Source organism: Magnolia sinica, chromosome 12, assembly GCF_029962835.1.
Source record: "Magnolia sinica isolate HGM2019 chromosome 12, MsV1, whole genome shotgun sequence".
Taxonomy (NCBI): domain Eukaryota; kingdom Viridiplantae; phylum Streptophyta; class Magnoliopsida; order Magnoliales; family Magnoliaceae; genus Magnolia; species Magnolia sinica.
Genome location: NC_080584.1, coordinates 76255185 through 76271899, shown reverse-complemented (window position 1 = coordinate 76271899; position 16715 = coordinate 76255185).

The following is a 16715-nucleotide window of genomic DNA, read 5'->3' as shown; positions in this document are numbered from 1 at the left end:
TGAATTAGAATGGATTCCATCATCTAACCATGCCCAGGAGACAAAGAAAACAACAGGATTAAACTAATTACCAACTAATCAATAATGTATGAAGATTAGGAAGGGTATCGCCATCCGACCATGCCCATGAGACGATGGTAAACAACAGGGCTTCCTGACGTCATAAACATTAAAAGGGGAAAAGAAATATTCAAAGCCATTGCAGACCCATTGTAATTTCAGTCACAACAGACCATTAAAGACTAAGAAAAATATTCCTTTAATAATCAACTAAAATCAACATCAGTTCAGTCTAAACAAAAGGCACAAGCAAAAAGGTCCCCCATCATGCTGCAAGCTTCACCTCTTAGCCCTAGCTAAGAGGTTCAGCCCAACATGAATGGGCTGAATCCAAAACAAATACAATAGAAAGAAAAGAATAGAAAAAAGAAAAAAATAAAAATTACTTTCCTAGCTCCCTGTCGAACATCCCACGTTGAAGCCTTCCAAAACGAGCCCTCCTGTTGCCTCTCTCTCTCTATCTGACGTTCCCTATTCAAGCATGACCTCTTCTCCACGTTTGGAACTCTTTTTATAGCTTTTGGAGTAGTGGAAATCGGATTTGGGAAGCTATCGCGCGCGCAGCGAAAGCCTTTTCGCAGCTAAGTTCAGGGCTTCATAACTCTCGCGTTCCTAGCATTATTTCTGTAAAATCAGCGTTTCTTAGAAGTGTTTTGGCTGGCCTACACAATGGATGGTTCAGATCTACCATATGATCAAAGATGGTGGGCCACAATTGCCTGGAAAGTCCGATTTCACGGATGTGCGTAGCCTTTCGCACGTCCGGCGCTGACGTGATTGGTGGGCCCCACAGAGGTATTTTCTGGAAAATCCACCCCGTCCATTGGATTCAGAACGAAATTTCGGTCAAGAATGGGTGATTTTGAACGTCCATTGACGCGGCCCAGAGAAGAAATCACCCCAAAAATCGTTTTGAACGTCGCGGGACTGCCTGTTTGTGGCCTTTGTATCGCACACATGTGCATGCATGGGTGTAAAATCTCAGCAAGGTTTTGTAGTAGTCGAGGCCCTCTACACGATGGATGGTTTGGATTTCCTACTGGGACAATGTGTGGGGCCCACTAGCGTCCGCAAAAACGGACACCGTCCGTCCATCTCGCCGCGTGAAACGGCTACTGCCGTATTTGGGAAGGAGATGCGGGTCAGCGCTGCTGACCCGCCTTACACGGTACGGTGCGCAGCTGCACGTGTAACCTCATTGTACACGCGCTGAATATACGGGGCCCATTGTGATAGTCTATCAAAATCCAAACCATCCATTTGTTTCCTCATCTAATTTAAACCGCCGAGACCAAAGTTGAGACAGTTCCAGATATCAGGTGGGCCCAGAATCAATGGTTTATGGGATGATCTGTCAGTTGGGGCACTTCCATAGTGATCTGAGGGCTGAAATTTGATATGTACGGTTAATTTATGGCCCTCAGGCCATGTATAAAGTTTTGAGCCAATCAGATGGCGGGAACTATGTGATCTTGCATTTTTCACCAATTTCGGGCCTCTTTAACGTGGATGGCTTGATTTCCTCGGATCCCTGGTGTGTAATTTCATCGATCTTGGTCCTCTGGAGTCCGTCCCTTGCCTTGGGTGTCATCAGAGCGTTAAATCCATGGTTTAAGCACCCTTTTTCAGTTCATGCTTGTAAATACACTCTGCATCACAAACACGATTAAATCAGGCTATTAAACGGTATCATGCTTGTAAATCCATGCAATAACTGGGTCTGATATGCAATATTTGACCCTCAACACAACCCCCGACCAGCATTTTGCTAGTCCCGAGCAAAATATGCGAAAAGTAAGTTGAGAATTACAAAACACTTTCTATAAACTCGAGTGATTTTTTTTTGTAGAATAATCCAGATATGAGAATTTCCAGATTCATGAATGTTGGATATTACTCTCTCCTAAACTCAAGCGCACGGTAAACTTTATAATCAAGTTCAAAGTATTATTCCATTAATTAGAAAAATTCTAATCATTGAGATCTATGAGCGTACAGTGTAATCTCAGCTTATCATCATTAAAATTCACTTCTCTATTGCAGGATATCACTGGTAACCAATAAGAAGATTCATGATAACCAAAACTTGCCTCATAGATCATCTTTTCATTCCTTCAGTTTTTGATTTTTCCATTAAAAGTAACGCCAATGAGGAGAATCAATTCCTCACCTACAGGGAGTAAACCTATGATGAAGACTGTACACCCAAATTTTTTTTCACATATCATTCATAGGGAATTAAATCTACACCTATAGGGAGCAAACCTATGGTGTCGACCATTCGCCCAATCCTTTCAATTTCTCAAGTTGGTTCCTTTCAATCTTAGTGAGTACCAAATAAATCCTTCAATATCAAACTGAAACCTTAATGTGAAAGCGAGATGTGACATGTGAGATCATAACTCAATCAATATTTATAACTTCTAATTTTGGATTAACAATTCAAACTTAACTATGAAATCCACCAGATACTGAATCCAAGCATCTTAAATTACCAACATCACGTATCTTGAAATTCCAACTGCCCTAGATAGCCGTCAAAATCCCTTCGAATTCACAAGAAAGTCCAGAAAAATTAAAAAAAATTTCACAATTTTTGCTCAAGACCAAGAAAATGCTGATTAGGAAACCTAATCTCCCACCCCCAACCTAAAATCTACATTGTCCTTAATGTAAAAGAAATAAGCATGCAATGCACATGAGACAACAAAAATATAAGAGAAGTGATGGAAAGATAATACCTGGACGAAAGAATCAAAAGGCTTTCCAAAGATATCTACGTAAGATCGGGTCAGCACAAGAGAGAAACCAACAAAAGTAAAATAAAAATAACAAAAATGAAATCCTACCTACACCACTTTCGCAGGTGCTCTCGATTGCATTTAGCATATGCAACAAGCCTTTAAACCCCTAGGTTGCCCCTAGTGGACGAGTTGTAGTCTCGTGAGGGTTTGCAGTAATGTTACCCACAAACATTGAACTAACTAATGATAAAAACGAAATGAAATGAAGAGCTGGGTTGCCTCCCAGGAGTGCTAAGTTTACCGTCTTCAGCCAGACAAATAAAGCAACTACCCTAGTCCTAAGAAAGCAAGAAAAACTACTGAGTCAAGCCGCAAGGTTCCTCTTTCGGCCAATATCTTGATAAGTTTCTCAGTAAGTTCCTCAACAGGATCATCCAAAAACCCTTTTTGCAATAGGCTTGGACGCCTTGAAGCATGACCTTCCAGAGAAACTTATGTACCTCATAAGAGATTTTCTGTTGAAGTGCTTGAGGTATCCATAGCATATACGATTCACCTATGACAGAAGAAGTTTCTTCGTTAGTATCCCATAGTGAATCAGAAACTACAGGTAGATAAAGTTTAGAAAACTTCACAAGAAGTAATGTAGTCTCAACACATTCCGAAGTGTCAGATTTCGGTTCAATTTTCAGCTCCTCCTCCCTTAATGGAAAATATTCAGGATCTGTGGAAGAAGGGGCTTCAAAGTAAGGGTTCTCTCGGTCAGTGATGACTACCGAGATGTTGTCTTGTAAGGCATTCACTATGTCTCTTATCATGGGATCATTTGAATCTGCAAAGTGTGCCAAACAATCATTAAAAGAGTTGGGACATTCAGCTGAGGGTGACTCATTTTCCACATTAAAACTTGCGATGATCTGCCCAAGGAATCCATTGTCTTTAAAGGTAAACAGAGGTGTGCTCTCTTGCTCCAGCCCTACACAGATAGATTGAAAATCAATAGGGGAAGCATCGATGTGATCACTTTGTTCATTGAAACTACTCAATCGAGGTGTTGAATTGTCAAACGTGTACAGCTCAGATGGTGGCCTCAACTTAGTGGTTTCAATTTCCAAGGTCGTAGCGAGCAACTCGTCCTTCTCCGGAATCACATCATCATTTAATTTAGAGGAGTGGTCCAAACATGTTTCACAAGAGTTAGAAGGGTCGATTGTAAGGGGCTCATCCTCCACCTTAAAATCAGACATGTCAGGTGAGGGGAGTGGCTCATTATGACCGACCACTTCATGTATGTCTTGATCATTGACCTGGACCAAACTTGAGATTGATTCTAGGGGACTTTGGGCTGTATATTCATGATCATCATCCAAATAAGCATCATTGTCTAATTCCGTGCAGTACACACTTGGGATGGGGTTGCTCTCCTCACATTCTATGCCTAAGTTCGGTTGAGGTTTGAAAAAACTAACCTCTACGTCATCATTGAGATCCTGTGTGTCATGTGAGGAAAGTGTGTCATCATCACTGTATTTGAAAGATACTCACACATCTTGACCATTCCTTTGAACAGTCATAGAGATCAACGCATCGGGAAATTGAACCATATGCTCATTGATAGAATCCAATTCCTCATTTGTAATTCCAGAGTTCTTCCAAAGCGAGTTAGGATCACTTTTCTCGCATTGTATTTCAGGAATGAATTGTGATTGAGATAACCGAGCCTCCTCTATCTTATCAAGGCGCGAATTAAGCGCTTCTAACGATTTTCTCATTTCCGTGAGATAGGCCAGGTTACGCTGAACTGAATCCTCTTGGATTGTTTCTGGTTGGATATCAATGGTAGGGTATCCAAGAGGATAATCATTATAACATATAGTTGGTTCATCTTCCAAATTTTGATGTTTCCCCTGGTAATAGTCATACTGATCATACATGGGAGAATATGATGGTTGATAATAATCCTCGTTTCCATAATTACGATCATATACAGCCCTATTAACAGATGGAACATAACGTTTTAGTCGGTTCTCAATGTCTGTTCTTGATGGAGAAAAATCTTGAGGTATACGTTGAATTCCACAATCCTCAGGCATTCCCCAATATCTCTTATCCATCTCGGCATATGCATGTACCCACGCTTCCATGGTAGAACCCTAACTCTGAGTCTAATTCTAAGAAAAATAGAAGAAAAGATCCTACAGAAGTATGGAAAGTAAGAGGAGGAGAAGTTAGAAAGAAGGTACCAAATGAGAGGTTCCTATGTTAAGATCCTGTAAAAGAAAACAATAGAATTAGAAAGTTTCTAAAATAGAAAATCGAAGCCTAAAAATAAAATAAATGGAAGATGAGTTAGTTTCTAAAATTAGAAAGAATTTCTAAAAAGGGCAATAATTAACCTAGTTTCTAAAAACAAAAGATGAAAGTTTAAAAATAAACTAGTTCCTAAAAATAAAATAAAATAAAAATACTAGAAAATTTTCAAAACTCAAATCCTAAAAAAAAAAAAAAAAAAGAGAGAGAAGAAGAAGAAAAAGTAGAGGAATTAGAAAAGGATTACCAATTTAGAAGTTTATGTCAGGATCCTACAAAACAGGAAACAAGTTAATTCTAAAAATCAAATAGAAATAAAAATCTAAAACTAAAGTTAGTAAAATCCTAATCTCAAACTAATTCTAAAACTAATTAATTTCAAAGAATCGTAACCATCAGTCCCCAGCAATGGCGCCAAAAACTTGTTCACTCCCCAAGTATAGGGTTGTGATGTAGTAATAAACTCGGTAAGATCGAGGTCGAATCCACAGGGACTGATACCTATACGTTATCTGAAACCAAGTAGAACTAGAACTAGACTAAGATGTGTTCTAAACCAAACAGAGGTTAAGGAATAATTATGGAATAATTATCTAAAACTTTAAGGAATTTAAAGGAAAGAAACTAGGGATTCAGAGGATCCACTTGTAGGGATCAGGGAGATCTTTTGCCTGCATCAAGAATCATGGAAATCAAACTGAACCTACTTGATCTAGTCTTCACAAGATGAAAGGTATATGAATTAGAATGGATTCCATCATCTAACCATGCCCAGGAGACAAAGCAAACAACAGGATTAAACTAATTACCAACCAATCAATAATGTATGAAGATTAGGAAGGGTATCGCCATCCGACCATGCCCATGAGACGATGGTGAACAACAGGGCTTCCTGACGTCATAAACATTAAAAGGGGAAAAGAAATATTCAAAGCCATTGCAGACCCATTGTAATTTCAGTCACAACAGACCATTAAAGACTAAGAAAAATATTCCTTTAATAATCAACTAAAATCAACATCAGTTCAGTCTAAACAAAAGGCACAAGCAAAAAGGTCCCCCATCACGCTGCAAGCTTCACCTCTTAGCCCTAGCTAAGAGGTTCAGCCCAACATGAATGGGCTGGATCTAAAACAAATACAATAGAAAGAAAAGAATAGAAAAAAGAAAAAAAATAAAAATTACTTTCCTAGCTCCCTGTCGAACATCCCACGTTGAAGCCTTCCAAAACGAGCCCTCCTGTTGCCTCTCTCTCTCTCTATCTGACGTCCCCTATTCAAGCATGACCTCTTCTCCACGTTTGGAACTCTTTTTATAGCTTTTGGAGTAGTGAAAATCGGATTTGGGAAGCTATCGCACGCGCAGCGAAAGCCTTTTCGCAGCTAAGTTCGGGGCTTCATAACTCTCGCGTTCCTTGCATTATTTCTGTAAAATCAACGTCTCTTGGAAGTGTTTTGGCTGGCCTACACGATGGACGGTTCAGATCTACCATATGATCAAAGATGGTGGGCCACAACTGCCTGGAAAGTCCGATTTCGCGGACGTGCGTAGCCTTTCGCACGTCCGGCACTGACATGATCGGTGGGCCCCATAGAGGTATTTTCTGGAAAATCCACCCCGTCCATTGGATTCAGAACGAAATTTCGGTCAAGAATGGGTGGTTTTGAACGTCCATTGACGCGGCCCAGAGAAGAAATCACCCCAAAAATCATTTTGAACGTCGCAGGACCGCCTGTTTATGGCCTTTGTATCGCGCACATGTGCATGCATGGGTGTAGAATCTCAGTAAGGTTTTGTAGTAGTTGAGGCCCTCTACACGATGGATGGTTTGGATTTCCTACTGGAACAATGTGTGGGGCCCACTAGCGTCCGCAAAAACGGACACCGTCCGTCCATCTCGCCGCGTGAAACGGCTACTGCCGTATTTGGGAAGGAGATGCGGGTCAGCGCTGCTGACCCGCCTTACACGGTACGCAGCTGCACGTGTAACCTCATTGTACACGCGCTGTATATACGGGGCCCATTGTGATAGTCTATCAAAATCCAAACCATCCATTTGTTTCCTCATCTTATTTAAACCGCCGAGACCAAAGTTGAGACAGTTCCAGATATCAGGTGGGCCCAGAATCAATGGTTTATGGGCTGATCTGTCAGTTGGGGCACTTCCATAGTGATCTGAGGGCTAAAATTTGATATGTACGGTTAATTTATGGCCCTCAGGCCATGTATAAAGTTTTGGGCCAATCAGATGGCGGGAACTATGTGATCTTGCATTTTTCACCAATTTCGGGCCTCTTTAACGTGGATGGCTTGATTTCCTCGGATCCCTGGTGTGTAATTCCATCGATCTTGGTCCCCTGGAGTCCGTCCCTTGCCTTGGGTGTCATCAGAGCGTTAAATCCATGGTTTAAGCACCCTTTTTCAGTTCATGCTTGTAAATACACTCTGCATCACAAACACGATTAAATCAGGCTATTAAACGGTATCATGCTTGTAAATCCATGCAATAACTGGGTCTGATATGCAATATTTGACCCTCAACAGATACCCTCAAGACAGCCCGCAGGATGATTCGTAATCATAATCCCTAGTGTCTTGCCATTTTAGAGCCAATGGCTAGAGAGGAGAGAAGAGTGGAAATGGGTCTAAAACTACGCTTCCACTCCTCTCTCTCAAATGTTTTGGCTGGTGGCAAAATCTGATTCTTTTGCAATACCAACCTTTCAGTATTAGTTGTTTAACAATCCAATCAGATGATATCATTCAAGATTGTAATTCCTAACTCTCAGCTCATGTTTCATCTGTCTATTGTGTATGCAAAATGTTCCGAGATTCAAAGAAGAATGTTGAGGGATGAGCTTGCCTCGATGGCTAGAAGCACGTCGGGGCATTGGGCTATTGGCGGTGATTTCAATGCCGTCCTACCCAGCGAAGAAAGGAGCAGCAGAACCATGACCTGGGTAGTTACGCAGACTTTGTGGAAGCTATCGAGAATGCAGGGCTGATGGACACTGGATTCTCTCCGCATATTCACGTGGAGCAACAATCACTACCAGAAAACTGGGAAAAGGCTACGGATAAAAAGCCGTAGCGAAAAGCCTATGGCTACGATTAAGATCCGTAGCACGACCGTAGCCATAGGTTTTTAAGTTATGGGTACAGATTCAATCCGTGGCAATAGAAACAATAGGTACAGATTATATCCGTAGCAATAGCTTCTGTAGCTCTAAAGTATCTACAGCTACAGATTAATTATATCTGTAATTAAAAGTATAGCGAGAACCATAGCAATAAGCTGAAATCAGCAACAGCTATGGTTTCCAGATAAATGGTTAGGGTTTATTGCCGTAGCCATATAAATAAGAGGTACGGATTAGATCCGTAGCAATATTGTCTGTAGCTCTAGAATATACAACTATGGATTATATCTGTAACTAAAAGTGAAACAAGAACCGTAGCAATTGGCTGAAATTAGCAATAGCTACGGTTTTCAGATAAAGGGCTACAGTTAATACCCATAGCTAATGCTGGTTTTCAGATAAAGGGCTACGATTAATAGCCATAGCTAACGCCTATTTTAAAAAAAAAAAATTAAATAAAATATAATAATGGCATCTCTTACCATTGTAGTACATGCCCTGATATATCAAGTCATATAAGCTAATATAGATAAATACTTCATGGCTAAATCATTCATTCAATCAATCAAACACAATCATTTATTCATTCAATCATATACAATCATATACAATCATTCATTCAATCATATACAATCATTCATTCAATCAAATAAAATCCATTCAGCTAAACTCAGTCAATCAATTGGGTAGAGTCATTCACGTGATCAAGGTGTCCATTAGTAAAAGTTAGGGTGCTTCAAAACACCCTCCTCTAGTGGGGAGAGTAATGCCTTCAACTGGGATCTACACGTGTTACCCCAAACTTTTCCAATTATCTAACTTAAATATTAAATCATGAAGTCAAGCTGAGCTTACAGGCTTTTGAATTATGCTTGACAGTAATGTAATTCCAATTCCAACCTTAATTCGAGTCCATTGATGAAATTTCAACAATTCAAACCATTCATCTATTGGGCTTTACTAGATGTGTGATGAGAGGAAAATCTCCTTCACCAGACAATCACAATTATCCATTTGACAGACTTTTCCCCATTGCATTCAATCCATTCAATAAATTGGCCTTTTCCCCATTGCATTCAAACTACTGGATATATTTTTATTTTTCCATTTACAGGCCATCTACCAGAGGCCCAGAATTGTCCAATGGAGAGTTTCTCTGAGGCCCACTTGATGAAAAGTCTATATTGCTGAAAGGAGCAACCTATCTATACAAAATAGTGATCTTTCAAAAAAAAAAAAATCTATACAAAATAGTGGTCCGATGTAATTGAGTCAGACCATTAAGTACTGTGTCATGCAAACATACCTGTAAAGTGAGACTTATTGGCATTTCTAAGGCCTCCTCTTCCTTTTCGTATCTAGGGGTTCCGATGACGACAGGGAGAGCGGTGTCAAGCAATTTTCAACCGCTAGTGAATAAGATTGCAGGCCGTATTGTAGGTTGGCAGGCTCGGGTGCTTTCTCAGGCAGGGAGAATGGTTTTGATTAAGCACGTTCTGGGAAGCATTCCGGTGCATTCCCTTGCAGCTACACACATCCCTATCAAAGTTCTTTCTGCATTAGAAGGCATTTTTGCTAACTTCTTCTAGGGGTGGACGGAGGGCAAGAGAAAATTCCATTGGAAGAACTAGAAATCGATCGCAACGCCTAGAGAGGAAGGTGGGCTGGACATTCGTCGATTGAAGGACTTAATGCGATGTTTCTGACTCAAGATGGCCTAGTCGGCATTTTTTTGCCAAAAAGGGCAGCTTATGGGCATCCTTTATGTCAGCGAAATACAGGTGTAATGGTAGGGAGACTGGCGCAAACCAGCCTGCAGTTTATGCATCTCCGTTGTGGAGGAGGATTGTGGCCCAATTGCCGATTACGTTACCGCAGGTGCAAACAATGATTGGGGTAGGAAACTGCAGCTTATGGTTTAAAAACTGGATAGGTTTAGGACCCCTCGCGGACCTTGTTCTGCCGCAGATTCCTGTCCAGCTGGAAGGTATGACCGTTATGGAGTTTTTGGGGCCTTTTGGTCCTCACCCACCATCCTCTGTTTTCGGTTTCCTGCCACAACAGGTGGTAGACTACATTTTTCAGTCAGGATTTTGCACATCATAGGGTCCAGACTCCTTCATATGGCCCCAAACTGCTTTAAGTAGATTCACGGTTAGCTGGGAGGTCTGCAGAGCTCATAACCAGCCCCAACAGTGGACGAAATGGATCTGGAATGCAAAGCTGCCACCTAAAATTTCACTCTTTATGTGAAGACTCTTGCAAAATGCGATCCCAGTTGATGAGGCAATTCAATCAAAGGGTATCCTGATGGTGTCGGCCTACGTGTGCTACGGAGATGGGCCACGAAATACGGAATCTAGATTTCACTTGTTTCTAGACAGCAAGTGGGTGTCAGACACTTGGCACCAGATAGGGAGAAGGTTAAGCATTAACGTGATGTCGGCCCAGTCTGTAGAATCTCGGCTGCGCCAATGGTGCAGTGCCCTCACTAGTTGTGGTCGCCAGTCGATTGAGATGAGGCTCGCCCCTTTGATCATTTGCTGGGAGCTTTGGAAGGCCAGAAACAGCGCAGTCCATGATGATCGTCGCTGCTCCAGTGCGGAGCTGATTTTCAACATCTCTAGGTGGTTCTATCTTCTTGTCCAACCGATGGGTGCTAGTTTTGATCAGCAGACTGCCAGGGTATCTGTGGCAGGGTCAACGGGATCGGCAACTTCATCTCCTGCGCCATCCTGGGTCATCCGTTGGAACAGGCCACCCAGCTCTTGGTTCAAGTTAAATGTGGATGGGTCGTCTCTCAGGAATCCGGGACCATCAAGTGGGGGCGGGATTTGTAGAGATGAGAAGGGCGACGTGGTGTTCACATTTTCAGCAGCATATGGTCAGGGTACCAACACCGGTGCTGAGCTTCGGGCAATCCATGATGGCCTAGCTTTGTGCCGCCGACCGGGTGTTGTTAAAGCCATCCTAGAATCTTATTTGAAATTGGTGGTGGATGTTCTCAGGGGAGAGGCGAAACCAGGCTGGAAATGGAGTTTCTAGCTTTGCAGGATAAAATCCCTCATGGGCCGGGATAACACTAGTGTTGTACATATTTTTCATGAAGCTAAATTTTTGGCTGATGCGCTGGCGCTGTGCGGCAGTGAGTTACAAAACCATGATTTTTTTTCTTCCCAGGATGATATCCCGCCCGCAATTAGAGGGCTGATTTTCCTCGTTAAGGTGGGGTTAGGCGCGACTAGGGGGCGTCATCACAGCCGTTAGCAGCTTGCATGTTGGGCCCGCCAAGTCTGTTAGTTTACTTGTTTTCTTTCTGTTCAGTTCTTCATGATAGGCGGGCCCAATCCTTTTTTCTGGGCCTCCCCGAATTGTAAATCCTCCATTTTGGAATTGAATAGATCTGGGGCCGTTGCATAAAAAATAAAAATAGATTTTTGTTTTCACATGGTTGAAATCATGGTCTCAAGGAAGTAAGGTTTTAGGTATTTGCAACACTAATTGGGACACTTGAACACCATTACATTCACCCATACAATCTAGCAGTTCCCCTAACCAAACACCATTTCTTTTCATTTTTCAGTCCTAACGTTCTTTTCATCTTTCACCACAAAAAAAAAAAAATTAAAATTTTTTTTTAAAAAAAAAAAATAGCTGGAAGACTCTCTCATCATCTGATCATGGTTAGATGATGACATACAGAAAAAATGAAAATCTGCAATGGTCCTTGTTCACCTAGAGAAGTTTAATAGCAATAGCCAAAAAACAGAGTAAAAATAACCCAAATACATCATATTTCTCCACTAAATGTAGAAAATCAAACATTTTAAGTCCACCATTAGTTCTGAGACACCAATAGCTTGGAGCAATGTCTCTAATATGTTTGATTGGTGGGACTTGGCCATTCAATAGCAATGATCCACTGATCAATGGTCCTAACTGGCATTGTTGCACAGAATAAGCCTATCCATTGGATGCCTAACCATTTTTTGTTAATGAAATTAAGCTCATTGATTCATTGGACACCACATTGCATGAGAAACCTCCAATCTAATTTCGTAAAAAAATAAAAAATAAAAAAATCAAGAAGAAGAAGACATAAATATGAATATTCAAAAGAGAAAAAAAGAAAGTCGGTCTTGCATACCTAAAATGGACGTGGGTTATGGCGTGAGAGAGGCAACTCTTCTTGAGATCGAGTGAGAGGGGATGGTTAGGGAGAGAAGAGGAGTTCATGAGAGGGGAGATCGATCGAGTGAGAGAAAAGGAGCATGGGAGATCGAGAGAGAGAGAGAGAGAGAAAGGGACGGACGTGAGAGAATGGGTTTTTTTTCGAGGTGTATGAAGGTTTCATGAGAGAGAAAGGGATGGAGGTGAGAAATGAAACGTCTCGTGAGAGGGCAAAAAGAAAAAGGCCCCGCGGTTTTTCGCATTTTCACCTGCTACGGTCCTACTATGGTTTTAAACCGTAGCTAAAAGCCCAGTTGACCGTAGCCATTGTACCATCCATAACTGGCCCTCCGTGTATGCACATTTGACAGGTTCTAGATGGATGGCCTTGTCAAGGGCTTTGTGGTGTCCATCATGATGCAATCGATATATCCAATCCGTCCATTAATTTTGTAAATTCTTTATAGGGAATGACCCCAACATCTAGGTAAATCGAAAGTCTAATTAAACTACACCATTGATTAATGGTACGTATTAATCTTCACTGTTTCCTACCATGTGGTCCACTTGAGCTTTCGATCTACTTCCTTTTTTAGGCACTTGCCCTAACATGCTCTTTAAAAATGAATAGATGTTTTAGATGGAGTACACACATTTTAATGGGCCTCATAGAGTCCCTTATAGGGCTATCCAAGGTTTTATGAACGTGTGGAGGATGTAGCTTTTAGCTATGGTTTGGGAATTTTTAGCTACGGTTTTAAGCCGTAGCAATATAGCTATAGTCTATATTCGTAGCTAAAAACTAGCGTACTCCGTAGCCTTTGATCGTTTTTTTGGTAGTGAATCATGCTGGGAATTCTCATTTTTGGGCTGGGCTTGACAGAGTTTTATGCAACGGCGATTGGGTCAGTAAATTTCCTCTTTTTTACGTCAAACACTTGCCTCGTACAAACTCAGATCATGCCCCACTTCTTCTGAACTTCCCCATGGGCCCTCCCTCTTCTGCAAGGCCATTTCAATTTCAATATATGTAGCTTCTGCACCAGGGATACACCCATATCATCAAATCAGCCTAGGAAGCAGATCTTTTTGACCGACCTATGGTCAACCTTATGTTAAAAATTAGAAAAGTGAAAAGTCATCTTAGAGAATGGAAAAGAAATGTGTTTGGTAATATTTTCCAACAACTCAAAACAGCATAAATGAAGCTTGAATAGTTGGAAAATCAAATACATCAGGGCTCTGTCGATATAAATCAGACTTTATTAACAGAAGCAAAGAATCATGTGGCTCAAAAGGAGCTAGCTACGAAGATTTTTTGGAAGCAGAAAGCCCGCAGCAACTGGCTTGAAGAAGGTGATCACAACACTAAATTCTTCCATCTTTCAGCCTCGGAGAGAACCAGAAGGGCCAGGATTGGGGAAATTCTTCTAGAGTCTAGCAATCTTCTGACCCAACACAGATTAAGGAGGAAGCAGTCTCCCACTTTTCCAAGCTTTTTTGTTCAGAAAGACAGTCTTAGGCCAGCTTTTCTATGGAGGCTATCCCGCAGCTCATCATAAAATCAGATAATAGTTGGCTGATGAACATTCCTTCGTTAGAGGAAGTGAAGACGGGTGTCTCGTCCCTCCCCAAAGATGGAGCGCCTAGATTGGATGGCTTCTTTAGTGCATTCTATTCAAGCAGCTAGGAAATTGTGGGAGTTGACATTCACAAAGCGGTTGTCGATCTTTTCCAAGGTGATGCGATGCCTAAAGCATTTACTTCTATACTTATTTGCTTGATCCCAAAGACGGAAGCCTCCAAGAAATTCTCCGATTTCAGGCCTATTAGCTTGTGCAACTTTGTATATAGAATTTTCGCAAAAGTCATTGTTATCAGGCTGGCCACGCTACTCCCCAAGTTGATTTCGCTGGAACAAGGCACCTTTGTTAGAGGTCGCTCAATTGCTAAAAGTATTGCGTTGGGGCAAGAGTTGTTTCGAGAAGTTGATAGAAAAGTCCAAGGCAAAAATGTTGTCCTTAAATTAGACATAGAAAAAGCATATGACAGACTAGAATGGGATTTTCTCAAGCAGCTTTTATCCCAATTCAGCTTTGGCTCAAACTAGATAAATATGGTTGAAAAGTGTTGGTGTAATAATTGGTTCACGGTTTCAATCAACGGGGAAGGCGCACGCTTCTTCAAATCTTCTAGAGGTTTGAGGCAAGGGGACCCGTTATCCCCAAGCCTCTTCATCCTAACTGCAGAGGTGTCAAGCAAAGGCTTCTTGGCCCTGGTCTTAGCTGGTTCCTATAAGCCTTTCAAACTTAAGCAAAGCTGCAAACAAATCTCGCACCTTCTTTATGCTGACAACACGGTTGTCTTCCTCAATGGTGGGCGCAGCTCTCTCATAGCGGCAGCAGATTTCTTCACCGAATATCAAGAAGCATCCAGCTAAAAAATCAATCGTTGAAAAAGTTGTTTCCACTGCTCATCCAACATTCCGGTGGGGAGGGTGTGTGACATTAAGAAGATCCTTGGGATCCCCAAATCAACCTCTGCATTCAACTACCTGGGGGTCCCTTTGATTAAAGGTAATGTTATAAGTACGGTGTATCAGCCCTTGATCGACAAAATCGAGTCCAAAATCCAAGGTTGGAAGGCCAGATATCCCTCTCAGGCTGACAGAAGCATGCTGATTAATCATGTGCTCAGCGGAATCCCAGTTCATACAATGGTTGCTGCCATTATCTTTCCCAAACTCTGGTTAAGATGGAAGCATCTTTCGCCAATTTTTTCTGGGGCTGGCACGAAGGTAAGAGAAAACTTCACTGGCTTAACTGGAGCAAGATTTCTCGGCCTAAAGAAGAAGGAGGGCTTAGTATAAGGAAATTAAAAGACGTAATGATAGCCTTCAAAATGAAGATGGCCTAGTCCGTTTTCTCCAGCACTGGCAGCAGCTTGTGGGCCGATTTCGCATCTTCAAAATATGGCTAGAACTCCCCTTTGTCAACTATTTACACCCCTCTAGCTAATTCTTCCTCCCTCTGGAAGAGCATTGCCAATCTCTTCCCTTTCCTAGAAAACAATTTCCAATGGAAGGTGGCTTAAGGCTCGATAAATATCTGGCAAAGTAATTGGACTGGTCTAGGCCCGCTGGCTGATAAGATTCCTCATCCAATCCCAGCTAATCCTATTTAGTTGAACATTAACGACATTAAAAACTCCAATGGGCCCATTCCTCACTCCCCTATGGAGGCGCTACTTCCTGATGACGTGATGCATCAAATCATCAAGGGAGGTTTTTGCACAACCGATGAGCCAGACCAGCGTGTCTGGCGGCATGACCACTTGGGGCAATTCTCTATTAAATCCAAATGGAATGTGTGCAGGACTAGAGGTCAGGAGTATCTCTAAGCCAAGTGGATTTGGGACTCAAAGCTGCCTCCTAAGATCTCTGTTTTCATGTGAAAATTGATCCAGGGGCGATCCCAGTTGACGATAGAATCAAAAACAAAGGAATCAACATTGCTTCCAGATGTGTTTGTTGCATTAATCAGCAAAAAAATTTCCCGAAATCAGAATCTTTGTCCCACCTATTCATCTTTGGAGCGCTGGCCACCTCGGTTTGGGGAATCTTTTCAGGTATTTTCTCCATTTCCTGCTTTGCTTCTTCATCGATTGTAGGCAGGCTGCTAATGTAGTGGCATTCCTATCTTTGGGGAGGCTACTCTTCAAACCTAAGTCGTATAACCCTATGCTTGATTTTCTGGGAAATCTGGAAAGCCCGTAACGCAACCGTTAGTTAGCACTATTGTTAGCAAAAGCAGATGGCATCTAGTGAGAATCGGCGGCGATCTTCCTAACCCAAACCCAAAGAAAATGGTTCATGTTCTGATTTCCCAAAGCCTGGGGATCCCTGTCCAGCCATCCCCTGCCAAATCCTTCAAAATTGTCAAATGGGTTAACCCTGGCCCGGGCTGGGTTAAAATTAACATCGATGGTTCAGCGTCTGGCAATCCTGGGTTGGCTAGAGGGGGCGGCATTTGCAGAAACTCGTCCGACAATTTTATTTTCACCTTCTCTTTAGGATATGGTCATGGTTCGAATAATAGGGCTGAGTTGAGAGCTATCTATGATGATATGGTCTTCAACATTTCCTATGGTCTCAATCATGTTATTCTCGAATCTGATTCCAAATTTGTTGTGGATTCTTTTATGGGATCCTCCAATCCGACTTGGAAATGGAGGTATTGGTTAGCGAGGATTGAGGAGATTAAGAAAAAGGGTAATTTTATCATCTCCCTCA